Source organism: Oenanthe melanoleuca, chromosome 1 (genome assembly GCF_029582105.1).
Source record: "Oenanthe melanoleuca isolate GR-GAL-2019-014 chromosome 1, OMel1.0, whole genome shotgun sequence".
NCBI lineage: Eukaryota > Metazoa > Chordata > Aves > Passeriformes > Muscicapidae > Oenanthe > Oenanthe melanoleuca.
Window position 1 is genome coordinate 1,658,779 of NC_079333.1, and position 26,112 is coordinate 1,684,890.

Below are 26,112 nucleotides of genomic sequence, written 5' to 3' on the forward strand. Positions count from 1 at the left end.
CACACACACTGGATAAAAACCAGCCTAATGTAAAAGCACATTTAAAAATATTTACATCAAACCAAACCATTAAAGAGATAAGAGAGGTATTTATAGAAACACATGGATTTTACACACATGCCATGTTTAACTATTTAATTGCTGGAATTTCACTTAGGATGTGGGGCAATGGGGTATTTCCCAAGCAGGAGACAATCTAAGTAAGCTCACACATTCAAGTTTAACTCCATTTCCTCCACCTTTTGATTTCTGAATGAACACTGAGTCTAACAGGGCTTCAACTCAAGATAAAGTCACCCAAAAGCAAATATCTGAAGTGGCTGCTAGAGATCCCCTGCAGGACAATCAGCCTGGAGAGCAACCCTGATTTGCTTGGTCAGCCAGGTCTCCACAGGCTCCATCAATTCCACTCTTGAGCTTAAAATTTCTTCATCTGGGGCTGGATTGGACCAGGAGCCCTTGGAGCAGGAGCTTTCTTATGCAAAGCAAACACTTCACATATTCCCACTTGAAACACAATCTTGTTCTCTGGATCTCCCAGCAATTCCTGTCTTACTTTGTGTCCCTTCTCCCACCTCACCACCCATCAAACCCACCTTTGGTGTTGCCTCTCCTCTTCCACAGCCCTGGATTTCTGCTTCTCAGACCCTAAAAAGGCTGCACAGCCAAAATAGGGGAAACCATACAGAAAAAATGGACAGGAGCAGCATCGAAGTCTCTTTTTAAAAAAAATTATTCTTTTTTCTAGCATGAAGAGGGAAAAAAGGGGGCAGGAGATGGACAGGAGATCACTGTTGTTGCCTCAAGACTGGCACAAGCAAGAAAGAGTTTTTCTGAAATCCTTTTCCTTCAGAAAATTTCTGAAATTTTCTGTCCCATCCCACTTAAGCTGGGGTGGCAGGAGAGGAAGAAATACCTGGATTTTGCCTGTACCCAAAGAGGAAGCATTGATTTAGGGCAACTTTTCCCAAAGCAGGGCTGGAGTGCTAAATTATTGTGAGGATAAGGGTCAGAGTGTGCCCAAAGGTTTGTAGTGGACCCAAGAGCAGCTGACATTTAAAGTTCATGTCATTAAATGAGCAGCAAAACATATAAAATGGAAAAAACCATAATAGAGTCATATTCCTGCACAGAACAGCTGGATGGGGTCAGACAGACACTTCAGCCTCCCCTGTGTCTCTTCTGCCAACAGGGAAGTGTGAATCCCTAAGGGAAAGGCACACAGGGACATTTTCCCAGCATACTTTCCAGAGGGATTTTCTGAGGGGAGATGTTCCTGTTTCACAGCTCCTGTAGATCATGTTCTCCCACTGTTACAACATATTAAATTATCTTACATATATATATGTGTGTGTATATATATTTATATATTTATATATATATTTATATATATATTTATATATATATTTTTATATATTTTTATATATATATAAATATATATATTTATATATATATTTATATATATTTATATTTATATTTATATTTATATTTATATTTATATTTATATTTATATTTATATTTATATTTATATTTATATTTATATTTATATTTATATTTATATTTATATTTATATATGCACAAGCTCAAAGGGCTTGATCTGCTCAGGTCTCATCATTCTGGGCACTATAAACCAAAATAAGGAGTTCAGATAGAAACTGCTACAACCAAATCACACTGCAAAGTTTATTATTTGAAAACATTGTTTCCAGCTTTCTTCTCCCAAGAAATAGAAACTGTTAGAAAACAATTTGCCTGTCTCCAGGCAAATGACAAAAGTTTATATCAGGAGTTGTGTCTGTGCCAACCCAGGGATTTTGACCCAGCTAATGAACACAAGTCTCCTTTTTAATATAAAATAAGAATGTATTATTTACTAGAAAGATATTAAGACTAATAAACACTAAAAAAAGAATCCCTCTCACAATTCTTTATAGGAGCAGCACATAAGTACTGTGTGTTTTACTCAGGCTGCTGAAGCCCTGATGTTTATTAACTTTCTAAATCAACACAATAAAATACACCAGGCACAGAGTGTTGCTGGAGCTTCAGCTTATGCATTTCTTGACCCAGAAATCACTTCTCATTTTAAAATGTAAAATGCTTCTGCAGCAAAGTTGATTGAATAGAAAGAAGAGTCCAAACTGAACCAAACAGAAACAACTGCAATCTCCACAGCATCCAAAGCTGGCTGGAGGGAGCAGGGCAAAGGTTTTGGGAGGAGCAGCTAAGCCCAAGTGCTGTGACTGAAGGGACAAAGACAGGATGATTTGGTACCTCTTGGATATGAGCTTCCTTGGGATGGAGAGAATCTGGAGAGGAGTGTGCCTGGGCAGGGAGTCTTCACAGCATTCCAGAGCTCTGCAGCAGCAAGGACAGAGAGAGAAGAGAGAAACACCAGTGAGGCTCTGTGCAAAACCTGCCCAAAGAAAACCCTTGCCAGCTCAGAGTGGTCTTCACCTCCACTGGAGCAGAAGGAGAAATGGGACATGTAAGAAATGCAGGCAAAAAAAGGAGTGCTGGAGACACAAGATAAAGGAAGGGATACCAGAGCTGGCAATAAGACCAAGGCCTTCCCAGCTCTGCAGAGGGAGAAAACAAAGTCCAAGCTTTCATTTAAATACTTGTTTACCAGCTATTTGTCAGGATTTGGGACTAAACAGGTTTTAGCCTGAATTTTACATGTTACTCCTACACCCTCCCTTCCCAGCTGACACAAAAGCTCAGAGAACTGAAAATGAAATCCCTCAAAATGAAGTGCAGCACCCAAAAAAAGCTCTCAAGGCACTCCACATGCTTTATGCATTATAGGGAGGAACAGAAACCCTACTGTTCCCAAAGCAGGACCAGCTCCTCAGAACAGTTGTTTATTTTAATCAACCCAGTACCAAAAGGTTTACATTAAATATTTTTCATGGTTTCTAACCACTGATCCTGTATTAGTTTACATTCACTCAAAAAACACTCTGGGGGAGAAAGCAGGAGGCAGAAAACATTGAATCCAGTAAAACAACTGAGGTTTTTTTAGGGAGTGCTGGTACATCCCACCTTTCCCTGTAGAACTACACCAGCAGACCCTTCAAGCCAGCTAATGAAACAGCATGAATTTGTAAATGAACAGAAAAGAGTAAAATCTTCATTTTTACTGAACCTTTCCTTTTCCTGCCTACAGGAAGCCACCACCTGCCATCAGAGATGGCATCCTTGGAGAGAAGTCAAAACCCACCCTGCTGATGCTCCAATGTCCCAATAATCCCAACAGTGGTGCTAGCAGGAGCATGAGCACACTCATGGAAACAGGTAAGGAACATCTCCACCTGTTTCTTCCACAGGTGCTTGACTTCAGTATCTCTACATTATAAGGAGCATGTTCATTGCTTGGAATTTAATTCTTTCAGGCTTTTGGACTTGTTTTTATGGCCTTCAGTTCAAAGACAGAACCCTAAAATATCTTCAGAGAGAGAGAAAAGCATAAGTGAACTTCAGCAGAGACGAGGGCTTGACAAATCTCATCCCATCGAGCTCTGCAGTAGCAAATTAGTCTCTCTCTGAGCACATTCTGTACTCAAAGTAGCCTCAGTGCTCCAGGAGATACCAAATATAACACAGCCCCATTTTAACTTCCTTCCAGGAATACACACACTCATTTATTAAGAAGACGTGGGCTGCAGCTCCACTTCCAACAGCTTCAGTAACATTTTGTAAAATTAAACAAATTATTCCTTTTGTGGCAAGAAAGAAGCTGAAAATAAGTGTCAAGCAAATGGGGGAGAAAACCACCTCCCTCACATCTTCCTCCCACCCTGGATTTTGGGAAAGCAAGCCCTGCCTGCTGCACCAGGCTCAGCATCAACCATGGGCTCACCAACCACTCCTGCTGCTCTCACACCTCAGACCCCACACCTGTATCAGCACTATTTCATTTCAGAGCTGCTCTGGCAGCTCCATTTGCTCCAAGTGCCCATGTTGGAATACTTTCACATCCTTCTGTTTGTACAAACCAAGGAAGTCCATAGCTCCTGCTTACAAACACTAAAGGTGCATGTCCAATGGTGCTGAACCTCTGGAGGGTCTCCAGGATTTGGCAGGAGGACAAAACTGCCACAACCTTTAATGTTGGGTTTCTCCAAAAAATCTGAGGCATTCTCTAAACTCTTCCCCTTTTTCCCTTGTTCAGCTCTGGCTGCTAGAGAGGGAGAAGAACAGTCCCCACCTCTCATTAACGTGGATTGCATTGTGCTGCCACACAGCAGATTAACCCTTTTTGGATTTTTTTTTCTGGTTTTTCCTGACCAGAAGTTACAGTGATTCAGTTCAGAGTGAGTGGATGCTGCTGCTGCAGAGAGCAGCTGTGATAAGCTGCAGAGGAGGAGGCTGTCCAGCTGCCAGCACACATCCCTGCCCTCTGCCACTGCTCCAAAACCTGCAGGGAACAGTCAAGATTGACCAAATTTGGATGTGTTTGCAGAAAAACAATCAGTCCCAATCGGTGTCTTTGAGGGGAAGTGCAAAGACATTCATTAAAGAATGAGAAAAAAACCAAATGAATTTGTGAGAAGGCATTAATTTGGAAAATCTAGGGAACTAGCACAACGTTGGGAAGTCCTGTTGGCACAACCTTGTCCATCAAGAGTGTGATCTGGGATTAAGTTAGGGAAAACTTAAGAATACAGAAAAAACCAGCCCTGCCTGCCTGTGGGGGAACCTGTGCCAGGTCCTCACCACTCTCACAGCCAAGAATTCCTGCCCAATATCCCACCCATCTCTCTCCTCTGGCAGTGGGAAACCATTCCCTGTATCCTGTCACTACAAGCTCCTGTAAAAAGTCCCTCCCCATCTTTCTTGTCAAGTTAAGCAAAGACACCAAAGCAGGTTCCTGCAGCCCAGAATTCCTCCTTCCCTTCCCTTCCCACTTCCTTATTGCTATGAAAGAGATTAAATCCATTAATATTTCCTAAGATTACTGCAGCTACAAAGTAGGGAAGCTTGTTCCCTAATATCTTCATCAACTCCATGTGCTATTTCAAGCAGCAAAAGAAGAGTTTTAATTCCATCCTCCCTCCTATGCCCCAAATTTAGTTCTTCTTCTGTTTTAGTAACTACATTTCAATGATGAATTTATTACAATTATTCTTCTATATTTCTCTTTTAATCCAGTATTTTGATTCTTCTTTCCTCCACAAGATTGGACTCCAGTGGTAGGAGCTGGGTAGACAGATTATAAAATAGATGGAGTTAATTAGGATGTGGTGATTAAAACACCTGCTCTGGGAGATTGCAGAGAGTTCTGATAAAATAGTGGTAGCATTAAAACACACTCCACAACTGTTTATCAAATAAAGATAAAAACATTCAGAAAATGTCTGACACTCTTCAGGGTTAAATCCTATTCCACAACATTTTGGGTTTAGCCCTCTGAGTAACCAAACCCCACAAAATGGAAAGGGAACAGCTCCCCAAAAGTCAATGTTCACTTTTTTTACTGCTCGTTTTCAACAACTTTCCCAAATTTCTTCTACAATTGACTCTGGAATAATTATTTTCACTTGTACAAGTTATATATTATAAGGCATCTTGGGGTTTCTAAGTCACAAATGACTTTGCAATGAAAAGAAAACAATTTCATTATCTAAGATTATTGGTAATTGAAGGAAATATTAACTGTACTACTGGCAATAGTCAGCATCCAGAAAGTACAGCATTAAAAATTATATGCAGCCATTGTCTTAGAAATAAAAATAAACCTTTCAGTGAGAGCAGCCTCAGTGTGACCTTTTCCTCTATTTAAAAAAAAAAAAAAATCAAAGCAAAACACTCCAACACAACCCTTCCCTGCATTACAAAAGAGGGATTAATGAGAATCTGTTTGGACACTGGGAAAAGCCCTGGCACATTTATTGTGAAGGTTAATTCAGACACCTTTACTCACAAGGAATGGAATTAAAGGAACAGAATTTAAGGCAATACTGAAGGCTGGGGAGTTAAGCTGTGAGCAAGGAGACACCATAGAGAGGATACCAGAGACATTTGTCATGGAGCCTAATGCACTTAGGACCTAAATTCTGGGAGAATAGGGCAAAATGTTAATGAATATATACACATTATCCAGAACAGATCTGAATTCCATTCTGCTCAGGGCACATTTGAAAAAAAAAAGAAAAATGAAAGATCCACCTGGAGCAACTGGAAGAGAAAACATCTGTGCAAATACCTAGCAGGAAATAAAGGCATGGAAAGAAATAATTTTGGAAGGCAGAGAACATTGCAGAAAACCACAGGGTCGTTCCTGGCTAGAAGCACCTTCCTGTCTTTCCTCTCCTTAAAAACTGGCAGCTGCCTTTGTGCCATCAGGACTGGCCCAGAGCTGTACCCAGGCCTGGATTAGGGAAGGGATCCAGGTTAAAAATAACCTGGGTTTGCTGTTCCCTGATCTGGTTCACCAGATGGCCCTGGGGGAGCTGGACTGGCACAGCCCAGGGAGCCCAGCACTGGGAACAGGCACACAGGAGGAGGGAAGCTCCAGGGACAGCTTCACCCTGGAGCTGGGAACAGCAGGACACAGCCAGGAGAGCTGGCATGGAGCAAGAGCAGCAGCACCAGCAGGAATTCACCCCTGGATTCCCCAAACTGATGGTGCTCAGGAGGGAAAGGCTCCCAGGGCTGCTTCCAGCTCCTGAGCTTCTCCTGCACTCCTGTCTTGGCCAACTGGTGGGAGAACTGGAATTGCTGGGAATCACCAGCAGTGGCTTTGGCCAGGCTGGAGGGGAAGGAGTTTTTAAGGAAGAGGGTGAAAAGGGCCATGTGCTTCAGCAGCACCTTGCACACATCCACCACAGGAAAACATCCCTCCAGGAAAACTCCATGGAACAACACACAATGACTCAACATCTCCAGGTGTTCAATGAGCTTCTAAAATTAGATGGTTCTTGAAACTCCAGAGTATTAAATATCCCAAGATCCACCTTTGTTTCTTACAAGCAGGATCGAAGTGAGAACTCAAGAGGCAGGAAAAGTGAGGAAATCATTAAACTGGCAAAGTTGGGCAGAGTTTTCTCCAGGAACATCCTGTTGGCTCAGCCCCCAGGAAAGACAAGTGACACACATCAGGATTCTGAACATCACCCCTGACCACACCTCCCTTTGCCATCACTTCTACTGTATCCTTAGAATAACTTTCCCACTTGGAGGATGCCAGCAGAAGGCCAGAAGGGCAGAGAGAGCTTAGGGAAAGCAGCAAATCCCATCCGCATTTTTACTTACTCACAGTTACTGATTAAAAAAAAAAAAACAAGAGTCTAATCCCCTGGAAAACTGGAGGGGTTGGTTTGGGAGCCAAAGAGCAGGAAAAGGACAAGTGCTACTGAAATATCAGCTCTGGGCTCCCTGCTCCCGTCAAGCCCTGGGTTTCAGGTGCTGAGCTGGGAGTCGATGCAGCAGCAGGATGGGTGGATTCAAGATATTTAAGTCAGACACACTAATCTGAACTCCTACCAGCAGATAAGAGAGACTTAAACACAGTGAGAGCTGGCTTCCTTTTATATTTAGCTCTATTTAAAAGAGACTAATTTCTCTAAGGCCAGTCTTTCAAACATGCCAGTTTGCCAAGAAATATTGCTCTGCACCACATCTGCCAAAGTTTGTAATCCAGAAAAATACACACTGGAGATAAATGCCCTCATTCTTGATTTTCACTTCACTGTGTTTAGAAAAGCAAAGGACAGTAAATTTTAGTCTGGTTTAATAATCTGCTTCAATTTACAAGGGCCATCTTTTGAGAAGGGTTTTTCTTCAATCTCCAAACTCAGAATAATTGTAATATCAGATTCATTCAGCTCAATGCATTGCTGAACAGCAGAGTCTGGGGAGACAGATCCTACTGCCAGTAGAGCACAGAAAATAAGCACTGAGAGCCCCTTCCAGTACCTGAAAGGTCTCCTTGGAGCCTTCCCCCAGTTCTCCCAGCCTGGCTCCAGCCCTGGAGCAGCTCTGTGCCTCCTCTGGACTCTCTCCATGAGCTCCATGTCCTCCTGCTGCTGGCCCCAGGCTGGGGCAGCTCTGCAGGTGGGGTCTCACCTGAGCTCAGGGGCACAGGGGCAGAGTCCTCTCTCTCAACCTGATTCCAGGTTAAGAACAGCCCTTGATCCCCTCAGGATGTTTTTCCACTGCCACACAAGGCAGCATTGAAATCTTTTCTCCACCATCCTCGATGGAAACATGACAACAAAATCAATTTGGAGATTGTTGTATTGACAGAGACACTTCCTGCTGGAGTTATTTCCATCTGAAAAACCAACCTGAGTTATTTCCATCTGAAAAACAGAGCCACACTGATGAAAATATTGTTTAAACCATGATTCTGCAAGGAAACCTTTTCAGCTCTAGAAAATTCACCCATTCTAGTTCTCTTTGGAAAAGGAGTTTTGGTTAAAAAAGGGCTTCACAAAACTGATGGGTCTTATTTTATTTATCCATAAAGTTTCTCAAAGCAACAACTGACTATTTATCAGGTGTTTTGCCTTCCATTATACTCACACACATTCTGCCATACCTGAGCAGCATCCCTGCACTGAACCACACTTCATTAAGTAATTAATTGAGTGATTCAGACAGATTAGGTAGCAATAAAAATTATTTTAAGGTGAGTAACTGCCTTTCCATAGAGGTGTTTCCAAAGTTCCCCACAATCTTTCAAGGCCTTTAATTACTTTCAATAACAAACTCACTTAAGAGCTTAAAAGCAATTAAAAATGAGTTAAGTCAACATTTCTTTCACTGGGGTTTATTAAGCACTTGTTTGAAATAGTCCCAATCTCTCCTTCCCTTAGAAGTCATTGGCAATTTCTGTCACTGTAGACTTAATTTTTGTTCACTTGATTCCCTGTTCCACACAGGGACAGCTATTACAGTGCTGGTGGAAAACTCAACAAAATTTAGAGTAATGTTCCCCAGTTTTTAAAGAGATCATAGTGGGGAGCCCCCCAACACTCAACTACTTCACCTTCCTGAACACTGCACATGGATTATAAAAATTCCTGATAATATTAGAGCAAAATAACGAGCTTTCCTCCAGCTTTTGCAAAGGACTTTAATCATTTCCTGTTCCAATCCCAGCACGGACCTTGCCTAAGGCACATTAATCCTCACCCCACACATTCAGCTCCTGCAGCTGGGTCAGGTCACCAAGCAGGCCAGAAATGCTCCCTTATTAATTATTTACTCTCTGCAGAGTGTGGATTTCCTCATTTCCGGCGTTGCCATTTCCCAAGTTTCTGGTGTGTCCTGGTGCTCCTGAACTCTCCCATTTCCCAAGTTTCTGGTGTGTTGTGGTGCTCCTGAACTCTCCCATTTCCCAAGTTTCTGGTGTGTCCTGGTGCTCCTGAACTCTCCCATTTCCCAAGTTTCTGGTGTGTTGTGGTGCTCCTGAACTTCCCCATTTCCCAAGTTTCTGGTGTGTTGTGGTGCTCCTGAACTTTTCCATTTCCCAAATTTCTGGTGTGTCCTGGTGCTCCTGAACTTCCCATTGGCTCCAACAAATCCACCTTCTCAACCCAGACACTTTTCTCTACCAACATCTCCCTGATGCCCTCCTCTATCCTACCCTACACCTACACATTCCACATGCTCCTCTATTTTATTTCCCAGAGCTATCTCCTATTTGAAAACTACTTTTCTTTGCACAAAACCCCCAGACTTAGCTCCAAACAATTCCTAAAAGTGTATCTATCTTTTTCCATTCTGCTTCATACAACAGGCAGTGTTTCAACTCTCACATTATTCAACAAGGGGGAATGGCTTCTCACTGCCAGAGGGCAGGGCTGGATGGGATATTGGGCAGGAATTGTTGCCTGTGAGGATGGAAAAGCCCTGGCACAGGGTGCCCAGAGCAGCTGTGGCTGCCCCTGGATCCCTGGAAGTGTCAGGTTGGACACTGGGACTTGGAGCAGCCTGGGATAGTGGAAGGTGTCCCTGCCCATGGCAGGGGTTTGGAACTGGAAGAGCTTTAAGGTCCCTTCCAACCCAAGCCATTCCATGAACTTCTCACTGTATCACCTTCTTCCATGTAAAATGCAGCTTCCCTGGGAAAGGGCCATGTCAGATTTAGTGCAGAATGCACATCAAAATTTAGTAACACATGACAGATCCTCTTTTGCCTCTCCACTGGCTACAGTGAGAAATATTCCAAAGCAAAGGGTAGCACCTGAGCTTATCTTCAAATGTCCTTGCTGTACCCTCCCTCTGAGAACCATGGAATCCTTAAGGCTGGAAAAGACAGCCAAGATCATCAAGTCCAACCTGGAAAAGCTAGAAAAGCCACAATCAAGCTCCAGACCCTGAGAAGCACCAATTCCTCTTCAAAGAGCCCTGAAAATGTGCTGGGGGAACCACAAGAGAGAATGGTAGCAGTGCCCCTCTTGCAGAGATAAGAAATAAACCATATTATACAGACCACAGTCAAAGATATTTGAGCTCAATTCCCCCTGAACCAACAAAGTTAAACTCCTAAATCCCTCTGCAGATCTGGGCACCAGAGAAGCACAGGTCCTCGAGCTGCCTATTTCACATTTATTGTTCGTGGCATGTTCTATAGAAAATCCAAATGTACCAAAACCTCCAAACATGCCCCAGTCACCAAACCTTTGCTTCTACAATTCCTTTGCTGCCTCTGTTTCCACAGGAATTCCAGTCCAGGCTGTTCTGGTAGGGGTGACAGGTTCAGCCATTTTATGCTTTCAGCAATCAGAACACAGCTCCATTTTATTTCGTGCACTGCAATCAGAGTTTTGCCCTTAGTTTGGCAGCTTTTTATACCATGCAATAGCAATTAACTCCCTTTGGCATAATTTATATGAATCATTGATTTAATACAGATAGCAAGGAAAAAGAAAAGACCTATTAAGTCATCTAAATGACCCAAGCAGCACCACTGGATTGTTCTCAGCAGCACATTTGCTGTGCTTGTTTGAAATGTGCTTGCACAGCACAAGTACAAAAAACTGTCTGCAGAGCAGACATGTTTCACTAACAGATGCTCTAAGTCAACATAGCTTGGAAATCTTCAATTTAAAACTGAATGTTGTACTGCACTTTCACTCCTCCAAACAGGCTTTAATGTTTCTTGAGGGGGTGAGAAGGGGATATTTGTATTTCAGTAGAGAATACTTCCCCGACAATTTCCAAGTAGGATCTAAGGCTTGCATGTCCAAGATAGGACCTGGAATATCCTGGGACCATCTCTTGAGAGGATATGGATGCACTGCAACAGGATGTCCTGTTCTACGCGTATAAATACAGACATGCAATGTATTTTCAGGATGTTTGGTGTTGTGTTGTTTTGATTTTTTGTTTTTGTTTTTTTTTAATCTTTAGAAGAAAATAAGTGGGACTTCCCTGATGGAATTCCAAGAGCCAAACTCTGAGCAGATGTGTTTTCTAATCTAAATCTTTCTAATGGGGATTCCCATGTTTCCTCAGGCAATAGCTCAGGTTTGGGGCTGTTTTTCCTGTCTCACCACAAGCTTTCATTCCAATTCCTCCATGGGTTTACAGATGGTACATGCTACCCCACCTACCAAATCCCTGAGACAGAGTTTAGAAGTGTTGGTCTCTCTGTGAAGCCTCAGGGAGGGTTCACACACATCCTTGGGGTGGGATTCATGGTGGGATCCTTGGGGTTGTCCTGAGCATGGCCAGGATTTGGACACAAGGGTCCCTTCCAACTCAGGATATTCTGTGATTCCATGATCATATCCTGTAACAACCAGCCCTCTGGGAACATCAAACCACTGACCTTTACTCATCCATCTCACAGCATAGCACTCCTAAGGATGTGGAAAACCTTCCTAAATCTAAGGGAACAACATCCACCCTCAAAGCTGCTGAGCTCCCTATTGGGAGCAATCAAGGAACTACCAGGAGTACTGTGGCAAGAGGAGAGGTGTTTGTAATTAAGCACCTCTGCACAAATGCAAATTAAATGTGCCCCCTGCTTTATTTGAGTTTAGCAGAGCCTGACTCTGCTTTTGCTGGCACAGCTTGGAAAGCTGTGACCCAAGGGGAGGGAGCAGAGGTTTATGCAAGGAGTGCTAAAACAAAGCTAAGCAAAATCATTTCACAGGCCACTCCAAAAGCTCTGTGTGCTTCCTTGACCCACTAAAAGCCTTCTGCTATAAACAGCCAAACACACAGATGTCCACAGCCCTCCTGCAGAAACCATTTGCACTGTAAACAGGACATAAAGTGGCGGGGGGGGAGAGCAATGCTGTGAATGTGCAAGAACTACAAGTCCTAAATTTCACTCTGTACCTCACAATGCAGTCACTGTTCCTTCACAGACTCGCTGCTCCTCCATAGAAAGGTTTCTGAGTGGAGATCTGTGATTTGGCAGGACCTTGAGAACCACCATGGGAAGAGAGACCAAAAACCAGAAAAGTGGCTAAAAAACAAGTGGGACATTAGAACAACAGCAAAGACCAAGGGAATACTCAGGAAAATCCTGTCAGGAATGATACTGAAGAAGGATCACTGTCAGAACTGAGATCACCGGATAACTGCCAAGACAAGGAGTTGTTGGGAATAAATCACTCAGAGCAACATAATCAATGTCTGACTCTTCTCACAACAGTGACAACATGGTCCCTGTGCCACCATGGCAACCTACAAGGCTTTAGAACAAAACCTCTGGGACAACAAATCCCAGATAACACTGACTGTGTAGACCATATCCAGGAGAAACTGGACACAATGCAATCCTGCACTGGATAATGGGAAGAAAATATTAATAACCACCAAGTTTTGACTGCAAGCCCAGAACAGCAAGAACAAAAAGCACCACTGAAGTGTCCATGAACACCAGTGATTCCTGAGCATCACCATGTGCCCACCTTTGCATCAGGACCAGAAGTGCTTCCACTGGACATCCACAATTCCCCAAGCATGGACCAACACCTCATCCTGCTCCATGGGTCAGCTGCTGCCCTCTGCCTTCCTCTCAGCATCCTCAGAGCATCACCACCACCACACTGACAGGGCCTGGCATGTCACATTCTGTCACATATCATCAAATTGCTCTCACTGTGTTGTTAATATGATTATCACCATGAGTCCTGCTGCAGGTTTGGGTTTCTTTCCCAAAGGAAAACAAGTTCTCTACAGTCACTCTGGAGACACTGAGAGGAACAAATGGTTAGTCCCCTGAATATAAATCATTGTCCTTGTCCCAGTCATGACCACTGCTGTGTCAGAATGCACAAGAATTAGCTCTAGAAAGTGTCTGTACAGTAAATTTTTAAAAAGCCTCAGATCCTTAAAAACCTCTTTGCTCAGCTACAGTAAGGAAGAAGACACAGAGAAAAAACTTGTATGAGTAATAGGAGAGATGTTCAGTGCTACAGATAATGCAGGAAAATTTATCCTCCCCCCTTCTGCACAGCCCAAAAATGAGTAATTATGTGCCAGGAGATATCATCTACTCCACAAATCAAGTCACTGAAACTACAGACTAAAAATTGTTTTTAAGAAAGTCAATTTATTAGCGATTACTGTGCAGACAGACATATGAGTGCTCTTGTGTACTTGCTGCATTAACAACCTCTCAAAAGCCACAGGAAAAGGAAAATCAATACTGTGTATTTTTTCTCACATCAATTTATCTACAGCTGAAAAAAAATAACTCACTTCTGTGTATGCCACACATGACATATCCCAGGTTTCCTCTGAGCAAGGAAAATAAAACAAGCTTTTGCTGGTTTCAACCAACCAAACCCTGCCTTGCTGGACTCAGATTTTGCTTTTGATAAAACCTGAAATAAGACTTGAACAAACTCAGAGCAGTCTCAGGCAGCTTGGCATTGGTACACAGAGCCTTTTGTTACTGATCCTGTGGTGCTGGCGCAGGGCTGGAGCCCATTAGCAGTGAACGGTCCACTAAATATTTCATGATTCTGGGTTTCAGACGTTTCCCAGGACAGGTTCTATCACTACAGATCCTACAAACGGGCATGACAGTTGCTAAATAAAGCATATCATGCAGAATAGCCTCTCCAAAGCACTCCCAGAGCCTCCACCCAGGAACCAATCTCTACATTTTTTACATATATATACATCTCAAAAGTATGTATTTTTTCCTAACCAATTACAAAATACAAATTTTCTCTGCATAAAGTCCTTCAGGCTGCTACTTTGACAAGAATCAAAATAAATCCCAGGATGGCATTCCCTGTCGAGCAGACTAATCTTGTTTCCTTCATTTTCTTTTTCCAGGTCACCAGTTTACTTCCCTCAGCTGGGAGCTCCCCACAGACTCTGGGAGGGCATCTTAAAGAGCTCTGCACTTAGAGCATTTCCCCGTCACAAAATCCTAAAATGTTTCTGCCAGACCCCAAACGGGGCAAAGTCCTCTCCAAAACTGCTGCAGCTTTGGTACAATTCCCAAAGAATATAATTCCTTGCTGCTTTCCCACTGGGAATGCACGGCCACGAGCCTGCCCAGCAGGACATGGCCCTCACCAGCCACAGTCCAGCAGATATTTGTGCAAATCCACCCAGATCCATAGGGAGCAGTGGCTGGGGGGAGGCCTTGCAGACAGAAATTGAGGGTGCTGGAGCAGGGATGGAGCCACATCCTGGGATGCATCCAGAGCAAGGGAGGATTGCCCCACTTAGGGCAATTTAGGCTGGACATTCAGAGGAATTTCCTTACCAAGGTGGTCAGATGCTGGCAGTGGCTTCCTGCAGAGGTGATCAATACCTCAAGCCTGCCAGCAGCCCCTGGACCTTGCCCTTAAGATTAAGAACACGCTGTGAATTTGGCCAGCCAAATTCCTGGATGATCCCTGCAGCTCCCTTCCAACCGAGCCAGCCCGTTGGACTCAGAGCAGGACAGAAACCCCTGAAAGCTGAAATACTCAATATCTCACCTTTTCTCAGGCACCCAGGGTGACACTGAGGTGCTGCTGCTCCTGCCAGAGACACTTCCATGCCCACTGGCACAGGGAAATGCTGCTCCTTAAGGCAAAGCAGCTCTGTGGGCCGCAGGAGCCATGGCGCCTCAGCGGCCTTCACGCCCGCCTTCACTCTCACGGCCGCCTTAAGATCCTCTAAGCTCCACATGATGTGGCCAAAAACGTTCCCTGAGCCTCAGTGATCCACCAGTGGCCATGGCAGCACGAGGAGAGGTGGGAACAGGGCAGGAGGAGACATCCCCTGGAGGGAGAACATCCCCTGCCCAGTGACGCAGGGTAGGCCCCGCTCTTGGAGCTGCTCTAACCTGCTTCAGCCACGATTTTTATTCTCTGCCCTCATATCAGACTCACTCACCAGCAAGGCACCCACTTCTGCTCCTGTGCTTTGTACAGCCCCCTCTCCCTCCCCTGCCCTGCAGCCACGTGGCCAAAAAGAAATCCCTGCTGAGCTCCAAACCTCCTCATCCACCAAAACCTGGAGCAAAACGTGGTTTTTAATCTAAATTTGGCTGAAGTTGACCCCTGCACTCACAACCTGTGAGGAAGCAGCCAACGAGCAGATGTGACTGCTGGATAAGCCTCGTTTCTTTAGGAAGCTAAAAATGGAACCAGCCATCTATGTTTAGACCCAATATTCCAAACAATTCCTCTATTTGCAGTTCTTTTTTTTTTTTTTTTTTTTTCCCCTCCTGAAGCGATCTCTGGCAGAAGAATTAAACAGCTGCCACTGAGAGCAGGAATTGAGTGAGAAGCTGCAGAAATGCAGCGCTGGTAGCAGAGGTGACGCACCAGCTGGATGCATTCCAGGTCACTGCAGCCTGGCAGGCTCTCCAAGAGGACATCCCAGAGGATCTCAGCAGCACAGTTGGATTTTTCCCCCACCTATGCAAAAGCCATAACTCCTATGGAGCCAATCCCTTCACGCTGGAAGCCCTGCAATTCATTTTTGAAATGGCTTGCCAATCAGGTTATTATGTTCAAGCTAAGGGAGGAAAAAACCCTACAGAAAGACTTTTCATGGGGAAAGCATTCCACTTGGGATTTTACTTGTCTTCCTGTGCCAAATTGGCAGGAGAGCTGTATAATTACAGCACTTTTACAAACAAAATTAATGTACATCAAGTCTGTACATGGCCACCCTCCTATCCATGGATTTTATAGAGAACAGAGCAAAAGGATGCCAGTTTTATTTCACAGTGAAACCACTCCCCCAAACCAGGAGTATTTTGAAGTAAAATCCTTGTGTGTACACAGACTGTAGTCCCCTCTTCCATTTTAAAAGGCAGACAAACTCCACAATGCAAGAGCCAAAGAGAACAAGGCAGCATCCTCAGATCTGTGTTCTCACACAAGAATCAGGATGCAGGATGCCCAGGAGTGGCATCAACACCTGAGATGTGGCCCTAGAGACAGAAGAAGGATATTATGGATGTTGTTAAGCATAAAACCTTACTGTCTGAGCAGAAGATCCTATTTTTCAGACTGAAATACAACCAAACACATGTATGAAAAACCAATTTTCAAAAAAAGCCATCTTATTATATATTAAAGGTTTATTTCCCTTTATTATAGCAGCACACCAGTCCCACTAAGATCCAAAACCAGCTTCCAAGAATCCTCTGCCACAAATGTTCATTCTGTGGATACTAATTTCTCTTTGTTTTCCCTGTCACATTCAATAGATCTCTTATTCATGAATTATAGACTTGCCTGATTTCCCTAACATCACCCAGGAGTCTGCAGCAATTCAGGAAAGCAGCAGACACTGGGGAGGTCAAAGTCTTGGATGCTGAGACTCCTTTAGGATGAGAACACATTAAGGCAGGTAATTCCCCCCTGGCTGAGCTGGCCACATTCCTCTCCCTTATTCTCTCTCTAAAATTCCACTCTTAGCAAATTTGCTCTCAAGGTGCTGAAGAGATGGAGATGACAAACGTGTGTGGTCCCAGAACTGCTGGCACAGGATCCACAGGATACCTCACAGTGCCAAACCATTTTACTCCATCAAAGCTGAGCAGTGCAGGGGACACTCCTGAAGGACAGGGCCATCCAGAGGGACCTACACAAGCTTCAGAAGCAGGAGATTCAAGGGAATCAAGAGGCTCAACAAGGCTGAGAGCTGCACTGCATTGGGGTGGAAGAACAAACTGGGAGAAGTCATTGAGAACAGCCCTCAAGAGGAAGGATTTGGGGGTGCTGGGACATAAAAAGGTGGACAGGCCCTGGCCATGTGCACTTCCAGCCCCCTAAATGTGGCCTCTGAGTGCCTGGGGGAGCCAATAAGAAAGATGGAGAGAGACTATTTACAGGGGATGGAAGGACAGGACACAGGAACTGGCCTCCCATTGCCAGAGGACAGGGTTAGATGGGATATTGGGAAAAGAATTGTTCCCTGTGAGGGTGGGCAGGCCCTGGCACAGGTGCCCAGAGCAGCTGTGGCTGCCCCTGGATCCCTGGCAGTGCCCAAGGCCAGGCTGGACAGAGTTTGGAGCAGCCTGGGACAGTGGAAGGTGTCCCTGCCCATGGCAGGGGGTGGCACTGGATGGACTTTAAGGTCCCTCTCAAACCAAACTATTCTGGCATTCTGTGACATGATTCAATGACTTCCTATTTCCCAGCAACATGAGACACATCCCCATTTGCTCCAGAGTCCCAACCTAGTTTTTTTTTTTTTGGAAACAGAACAAGATCTGTCATTTCAGCAGCACACCCACAACACTGGGATCACTGAAGAATTTACTCAGTGACCTTTCAGCAGCAGATAAGCACATACACTCCTTAAACATTAACTCCTTCCAAACCCATATTCATTTTAGCATTTTTTTGGACACTGATACAACTTTTATTTAGAGCAACAAATGTCAAAAACATTCCACTGCTCCCTTCAGCTTGTGAGAAGCTCAGCACAGCAATTAAACCACGTGTGGAGTTAAACACAAGCTCTAGAGCTGCTGCACTGGCAGCTTCTCTCCAACTCTTCATGGTCCTTCACCATTGCAAGAGGCTTTGTTTTTATTGCTTTGGGTGGTTTAAGTAATCTTATATATACTTCCCTGGCAGTTCTCTTGGGGAGAGGGGGAAAGAAACATCTTCTTAAGAGGATTTTAAATTATTTTAATTGAAGAGCATTTATAAACATTTCTCACTATACAGCAAGAACAATCTGTTGTTGTTGGTACATTAATCCTGGTGAGCACTTGAAGGGCAGAAACACAATGGGGTGAAATTGTTACAGATGGCCTCAGGGTTATTCCAATACTTGAACAACTGGAATAATGGGGTGGAATTAAAAACATGGGCCCAATCTTAGGAGATGCCTCACGATAAGATCATGGTGCCCAAAAAGAGGAACATAAAACTGTTGAAGAGGAGACAGTTGTGGAAATTAAAAATGAGCCATGTAGAAGCACGAGAAGTATTTTCTAGTCCAGATGGAAAAACCATCAATCCTCTTCCACTCAAAAAAAAAAGTAATAACCAGTAGGAAAATTATCTTTCTTCCATTTGGACAAGTAAAATTTCACAAGGTTACTGTAGAGAACAACCCAGAACTGGCAAAATGGAAGAGAGAAAAGATAATCTAATAGGCCTTTTCTATCTAATTTTTATGATTCTTATGAAAAATGACCTGAATAAGTGAAGTTATTTGCCCTTGTCCTCTTTGTTCATATTGGATTTAGTCATAAGGGAAATCCTGCCAAGGATAGTGTGTTTTACTCAATTTACTGCCCTTTGTGATTGCTCTATAAAATATTGGATACATGATAGGAAAGGTTATGGAGGTTTGAGGCAGGGGTTTTTGCAATGGAAAAAGAAGGAACACATTGAGCACTTGCTGGCAGTAAAAATTAAGACAACAAGAACTGATGGAATTTTCTGAGAAGAATGTTTATCCATCAGTCCATGTTCAAAGGATTGTATTTAACCCGAATATGGTATAACTTTAAAATCCAGCAATTGAGTATTAAACAAACAGTCTCTTGCAACATTTCAGTTCCAAGTAGGTCACAAATAACACTGGAGTCAGAAGCTCCATCTCTCTGCTGCACAAACTCTGTAATTGCCAGAAGCTGAGGTTTCCTTTGAATTCCCAGTATTTATTATCCTGCTACTTTTGGACTCTGGCTGTTAATCATACAGTTACACTGCTCCTGCTATTACAGCAGAAGGCAAGAAACCAGAACCTGCTCCCCCAGGTTTTGCATTTGTTGTAGCCAAGACTGAGCTGTGAGCCCCCTTTGCTGACTCCTCCCCTGGAATCCACCCCCAGCCCCAACATCTGTGCCCACAGATCCTGGGTCATGCACAGTGAGCCATAAATAACACGGAGAACTCTGGCAAAGCCCAGGTGCAGCCGCTCCCCAGCACCACCAACCCACCCTCAGGGGCTCCAACACACTGAGGCTGTTTTCTTCCTAAAGCTATAAAGGCCAACCATAATGATGCAGGATCTGTTCAACCCTGGGAAGGTATTCCCTGTGCACCCCACTGTGCAAGCTGTGTTGTCAGATTCCAGGGAGAAGTTGGGGCATTCCTCCCTTACCATTCGATCCTTCTCCAAAACCAAGAGCCTGGGAACTTGCAGCTGCACCAGATTGTAATAAGTGGTGTCAAAAATTCCAAGCAAATGAGTACCACATGTCTGGGAAGCAGGCCCTTTTCCTGGGCTGACCTTGGAGGCTGAAGGGCTGCCCCTTTCCTGACAAAAGGATTGCAGGAAGAAAGAAAAACATCCCGAGTGCTGCTGTGTAACCACGGGGGTGAGATCCTGCAGCCCCTTGCCACAGAGAGCACGAGCCCAGTGCTTGGGATGAGATGGGATCCCATTTCTCAGGAGCTTCCCTAAAAGCTGCATGGATTCCCACAGGGTGGGGATTTTTATGGGGGATTCTGTAAAACACTGCTGCTGTAGCATCCCCCATGGATTTATTGAGGCTGTTCTTGGAATGGATGTTGGGGGACAAAGGCAGAACAGAAGCCCTGACTCACCTTGTGGAGGGTGGATTTTTTGCTGCCATTGGAAAGATGGGCATGTTCCTCTCCAGCTGTGTCAGACATGAGCATCAGAAGGCCTGGAAATTATACATGTTACTCCTTAACCTCTTTCACAACAAGGTCCTCCTGACCCTTTACTTGGGATTAAATTACACACATTTACAAAAACTAATTGTCTACAACGCATTCCAATTACAAGTCTAATTATACTTATCTAACTGTTGCCTGACCAACTTGGTCTGGAATCAAACCATGCTTTTTGCTTTATTCCATATTAAATTGGGCTGAAAGGCTTTCTGGAGTTCTGGAAGTTCAGAAATAGATAAAATAGAAGCATCTGAAGACTGAGCAGATAAAAGGCCAGGCCAACATAGAAGAGCTTTCCAAGCACACATTAGAAGGATCCATCAGAATTTAATAAATCTTGGACTCAATATCTACTTGAATATTAATTGTTTCCAAAAGACAGAAAAAAAAGCTCAGTCCCAAGCTTCAGGAGGGTCTTTCATCCAAACAGAGGATTATGTCAGTCCCTCCTGATCTTGGAACATGGAAATCCATTTTACACTGCTCTCCTTTTTGGAGGCTCTGAACAAGTCTATCAAAACCTTGCAGTTATGTATTAAGGCAATAATTACAATCCAACACACGTGTCTAAATGGATTTAAAGCAATATGGACCACTGTGCTCAAAGGACACCAATCAATGATCCACATCCAGCTGGCAGCCAGAAACAAGGAAAACAGGGCTGGTACCTGGGCTTGTCCTGTCCAAAACCACCATGGATTACCTGAGTAACAACACAGGCTGATGTTAAGAGGAGTCACAGGATGGTTTGGGTTGGAAAGGACCCTAAAGACTGTTAGAACTCCAACCTGTTCTTGGACACCTCCAGTGATCCAGGGGCAGCCACAGCTTCTGGGCATCCTGTGCCAGGGCTTTTCCATCCTCACAGCCAAAATTCCTTCCCAATATCCCACCCAACACTGACCTCTGGCAGTGGGAAGCCATTCCCCTGTCCTGTCCCTCCATCCCTTGTCCCAAGTCCCTCTCCAGCTCTCCTGGAGCTCCTTTGGGCAGTGGAATGCTCTGGCTGGCCAGTCAAGAGAAGTTATTAAAGCCCCAAATTTCACACAACACAGGACTTGGGAAAACCAGGTGAGGAAGCTGGACTTCTTTAATCTGGCAAGAAGGAGGCTAAAGCCAATCTAAGGCCAGCCTCAGGTCCCTAAACAGCAGCTCCAAAGGTGACAGAGCAGTGGAGGTGTGAGCTCTGCAGGAGCCTCTCCTCAGGCAGCCCAGAGCATCTTGCCCACGGTGCTCGGGGCTCAGGATTAAGCCCAGGGAGGAAGGGATGCAGCTCCCTCTTTGTCTGCTGCATGGATTATGCCCAAGTGAACATCAGCTATGCCCCATCAGAGCAGCCTCAGCAATTAACACCCTCTTCTCACCCATCAGTTCCTTGTCACAGAGTTCACCCCGTAAGGAATCACAGCGAGCCTTTAGTTTTCTGCTCAGAATTTGCACCGTCTAATTTACTCATAATTAGCATAGATGATCTAATATTCCTTTCTGATCTTAATTCCCACCAAACCCATCAAATTCAATCTCCCTTTTTGTACACGGACTACAAAAGCTGGAGTCATTACAATTCCTACCCGGTTCCACGCTGCTGTAAAGGAGAGAATGAGACCCTCGAATTTCCAAAGAGCTCGAAGGCAGCGTTGCATTAATGAACCTCCTGGAACAACCACGTGTCTGCAAAGAAGAATGTCAACTACTTGTATGGCAGCCTTTGAAGGTCTCTCCAAGGAGGAAACGAGCCATCAGCCTGGACAAATTCCCCAGCTGGGTTTTGATGGATCACAAGACAAACAGATCTGTACAGAGAGACGCTGAAATTGTTTTACAAGGCTTGGTACCCCTGACCTCAGCCCTACTCCATCCTGCTCCACTCACACAGCCTGAGAAAACCCCTTCAGATGGGGACACACTGATTTGGGGATGCAAAATGGTTGGGACAAAATCCAAGCAGCAGGAGAGCACTTCAATATATGGGTAGGAAAAGGGGAGAAAAGCGACATCGTTGGTGTGAGTGACTTGATGTTTATCTTCCACACCAAACAAGCTGGGAGAGTTTCACACTTTATGTTTTCTAAAACAGCCCAAGAGGGACTTAGCACAAGGGTGGAGGGACAGGACACAGGGAATGGCTTCCACTGCCAGAGGCAGGGCTGGATGGGATATTGGGCAGGAATTGTTCCCTGGGAGGATGGAAAAGCCCTGGCACAGGTGCCCAGAGCAGCTGTGGCTGCCCCTGGATCCCTGGAGGTGCCCAAGGCCAGGCTGGACACTGGGGCTGGGAACAGCCTGGGATGGTGGGAGGTAGAATTGGATGAACCCAAACCATTCTGGATCCCATGAAAACACCTGTCAGATCAATCCTGCTGCTGACATCTCAGTCTGTTCTGGGAGAGGCTGCTGCTTTTCTCAGGAATTCATCAAGTGGAAAGTTGTTCTGTGAACACAAACACTTGTGCACCCTACTCCATATTTATCTGAATTCCAGTTTCCAAGGGAAGTTTGACATTAGTTCCTAGCACACATCACCACTGAAATGTGTCATTCTTTGTTTCCTACATAATAAAAAATTAAACAAAGACACTCAAATTACTAACTAGATGTCACTGCTTAAATAAGTGTGCAGAGGAGTGGCCAAAATAAAGGAGTTCTAATTTTAATGAAAGGACAGCAGTGTACTGTATCAGTGTACTGATATCTGACCAAGCAGGGAGTAGAAATTTCTTCTAGGAGAACAAAAGCCCAATTAAATACAGGTTTACAATCAAATGTTTTAAATCAGCAAGCTGTGATTCTTGACTTAAATACAATTGAAATCAGCAGTAGATTTAAAAAAAAGGCTTGAAACCAGAAGTAGGTAAATGAAATAACCATTTCTTCTCCTGGCAGACAAAGCTCCAGGATCCCCTTTGCCAAGAAAATAGGAAATTTTAAGAGAAATTCAAAATAAATTATACCTATTGCAGCCCTTCCTCATATAAAATACAATAATAATCCAAAATACTGTTTAAGGAAAACAATAAAAGGAAGGCAAAAAACTACCTTTAAATAGGATGGTGAATGGTAAAATCCAGCTCTCCCACCCTTCCCCACCAGGAATGCAGTAACACACAGGCTGTGTCTGTACACAGGAATACAACAGGAAAAATAAAACCGGGTGTAACAACAAACAGAATGGAAATGGAATCCATTCAGATCCTCCCACTATCGAATTCCTCAAATGGTGACTGTTGCAATGGGCCTAAATTCAAAATACAAAAATCCAGAAGATAAAAAATGTCGGTTCACTGCCACTCTGCTTTTGCTAGGACTGTGTAAGGCACTCAAGGAGTTCAGAGAATGATAAAAAATCAACTTTTCCTTCAGCTCTCACCTTTCCTTTTGAGTGGCACCAATGCCAAACCCCAGAGCTACAAGGGCTTCTGTGCCATAAAATTAATCCCTGGAAAAATTTTATCCAAGAAGCCTGAAAACAGTCTTGCAGAGGAAATATCAATAATTCCTTTCCAGGAATACAGAAAACAAAAATCCAGACAAATGACAGATCTTGCTCCAAGTCACACAAGAACTCAGCTCCTGTGTCATGCACAGCCCATGTTGAGTCCCTGTTTTTGTCTTTCCCTGGCCTTGATGGCCAGGCATCTCTTCCCCTTAAACCCAAAAAAATACCTTGGCACACTGCAAAAGAGTTCATTTCCAGGAGGAAAAAAAAACCACAATTTTGCCTTTGACAATTGCAATTTTTAGACTGAAATATCCTCTTGAACAAGAGAATTTTCCATACTGGAAAGGTGTGAAAGCTCTCCAGCTCCTCCTTGCCAAGTTTTAAGCAGTATAATCCAGGACTGACTTCCCAAGCATGGAAAATGGGAAGGGTTTGGGTTTTCCCAGGGGAATTCTGCTGCTGAGGGATGAATAAAACACATCAATTCCACTGTGGATCTGCAGCATCCGTGGGCTCCAGCAGCTCCATTCATAATTCATGCTGTTGACACATCTACCTGCTGCTTGGGAAAGATGAGCACAGACAAACATGACATGGGGAAAAGCTTTTTCCTTCTTTCACTCTCATTTCTGCTCTTCCAACAGGGGAGGAAAAAAAAAAAAATGGAATAGGCTGAAGAAGCAGAGCAGGGATTAATCCCAGAAGAATAAATTTATTGCTTCCACACAAGCCCCTGGCTGTCCAGAAGCACATGTGTACACTCACAGAAAGCAAGGCTTACATATTATTGTTAGAAGTTAAACATGGTCTTTTACCTTTGTAATTATCAGTTTGAAACTGCAGGGAAACAGACATCCCTGTGAAATGGGATACATCCCTGTGAAAGGGGAACAGCCAGGAAGGTTTAGATAGTTCCAAACTGAATGTTGTCAAACATGGAAAACTTGTTAAGTCTGGTAAGTGGGGTAAATTGACAATAGGAAACTGCTTAATTTATACAGTGCCAGAGTGGCTTGGGTGGGAAGGGACCTTAAAGATCACGCAGTCCCACCCCTGCCATGGCAGGGACACCTCCCACTGTCCCAGCTGCTCCAGCCCCAGTGTCCAGCCTGGCCTTGGGCACCTCCAGGGATCCAGGGGCAGCCACAGCTGCTCTGGGCACCTGTGCCAGCCCTGCCCACCCTGCCAGGGAACAATTCCTGCCCAATATCCCATCCAGCCCTGCCCTCTGGCAGTGGAAGGCATTCCCTGTGTCCTGTCCCTCCATCCCTGTCCCCAGTCCCTCTCCTGGAGCCCTTTAGCCCTGGCAGGGCTCTGGGCTCTCCCTGGATCCTTCTCCCCTCCAGGTGAGCACCCCCAGCTCTCCCAGCCCTGGAGCAGCTCTGTGCCTCCTCTGGACTCTCCCCATGAGCTCCACGTGCTGCTGCTCTGCAGGTGGGGTCTCACCTGAGCAGGGACAGAGGGACAGAGGGACAGAATCCCCCTCTGCCCAGCCCAGGGCATGGATGTTTCCAGGTGCTAGTGCACACAGGGCATGCCCAGCTTTTTCACCCCCCAAATCCTCGTCCCCAGGGCTGCTCCCCAGCCATTCCCTGCCCAGCCTGGGTCTGTGGTTCACACTGGATGAATTCCAGCAGGGCTCCCCCTCCCCTGAGCACACTCCGTGGCCATTAGCACACGGTGACAAGCTGGGGTCACGCCGTGGAACACTCCATGTGGAGTGTCATGCATTTAGTTTGTATGCAATTAAGACCATTTCATTGTCTCATCAGGTTCCCTGTGATACCCAATTAAGTAATAACACAAGGAAAGTGCTCTTAATTAATGAGGAAAATGCTCTACAAGCTAGACACAGGTGTGTGTATCTCAAGTAGGGCCTGAAACAGTTGAGCAGATCATTTAATCTTTATTAAAAAAATCCCCACTCAAATTTGTATCTAATTACCTCAATAGCAGGAATCTTTCTGATTTCTTCCAAGGGGGGTTAAATTTCTTTGCAATATTCAACAATCAAGTGGTTTATAAAAGACTCAAATTAAAACTGACACTTGGAGTGCAAGAGTGATCACAATTTACACATCGTTATCCTGGGGATGGAACAAATGGGTTCAAACCATCTTTCTCCTTGCAATGTTTTTACAAAATCAATTATCTCTATTGATACTGAATGAGCACATTTGTGTTTATTCTTATACCAGCTCTGCTGCTTGGGTTGAGCTAAATGAAAGCCCATCCCCACTGTTAGATTAGTCAGGGCAACATCTTTTAAAGAAAGATACTGGGAAAAGGCAGAATATCATCCTAAATCTCATCCTTGCACGCTTCAGTGACCAATGGCAACATTTAACTGCAAAACCCCACATTTCCATCAAGTGCAGCAGTTTTGTACCCCAATTTCTTCAGCTAAGTAAAAGGGATGTTTGTCCTTCAGTGCATTAAACACACTGTACATTTTACAGAACTGTATGGGAAATTGTGTAGTCATTGGAGCTGCTATGGACAACTTTGAGAACTTTTATCTCCCATTTCCCATTGCTTAGTTTCAGTGATATTCCAGCTTGAATCAGTTGGAATTATTCAAGCCACAGTTTTCTACCTTTGGTGAGAATCAAGCATGGAAAAAAAGTCCTAAAT

At 44.3% G+C, this 26,112-nt stretch overlaps 1 protein-coding gene across 10 annotated transcripts in view; it reads right to left on the reverse strand.

The window, feature by feature from the left end:
- The window catches only part of FAM168A (family with sequence similarity 168 member A), a 127,750-nt gene that overhangs the window by 86,577 nt on the left and 15,061 nt on the right, over positions 1 to 26,112 (reverse strand). For 3 of the 10 annotated variants that reach the window (XR_008841577.1, XM_056503028.1, XM_056502959.1), the window contains exon 2: positions 2,275 to 2,358. The exons of 2 other annotated variants lie outside the window; for them this stretch is intronic. The gene's annotated coding sequence lies outside the window, so the exon portion shown is untranslated. Of the gene's footprint in view, positions 1 to 2,274; positions 2,359 to 6,095; positions 6,115 to 14,912; positions 15,263 to 19,946; positions 20,030 to 21,610; positions 21,711 to 26,112 lie in introns of those variants that run through there. 5 more of the 10 variants (XM_056503000.1, XM_056502951.1, XM_056502968.1 and 2 more) reach the window with 4 other exon arrangements.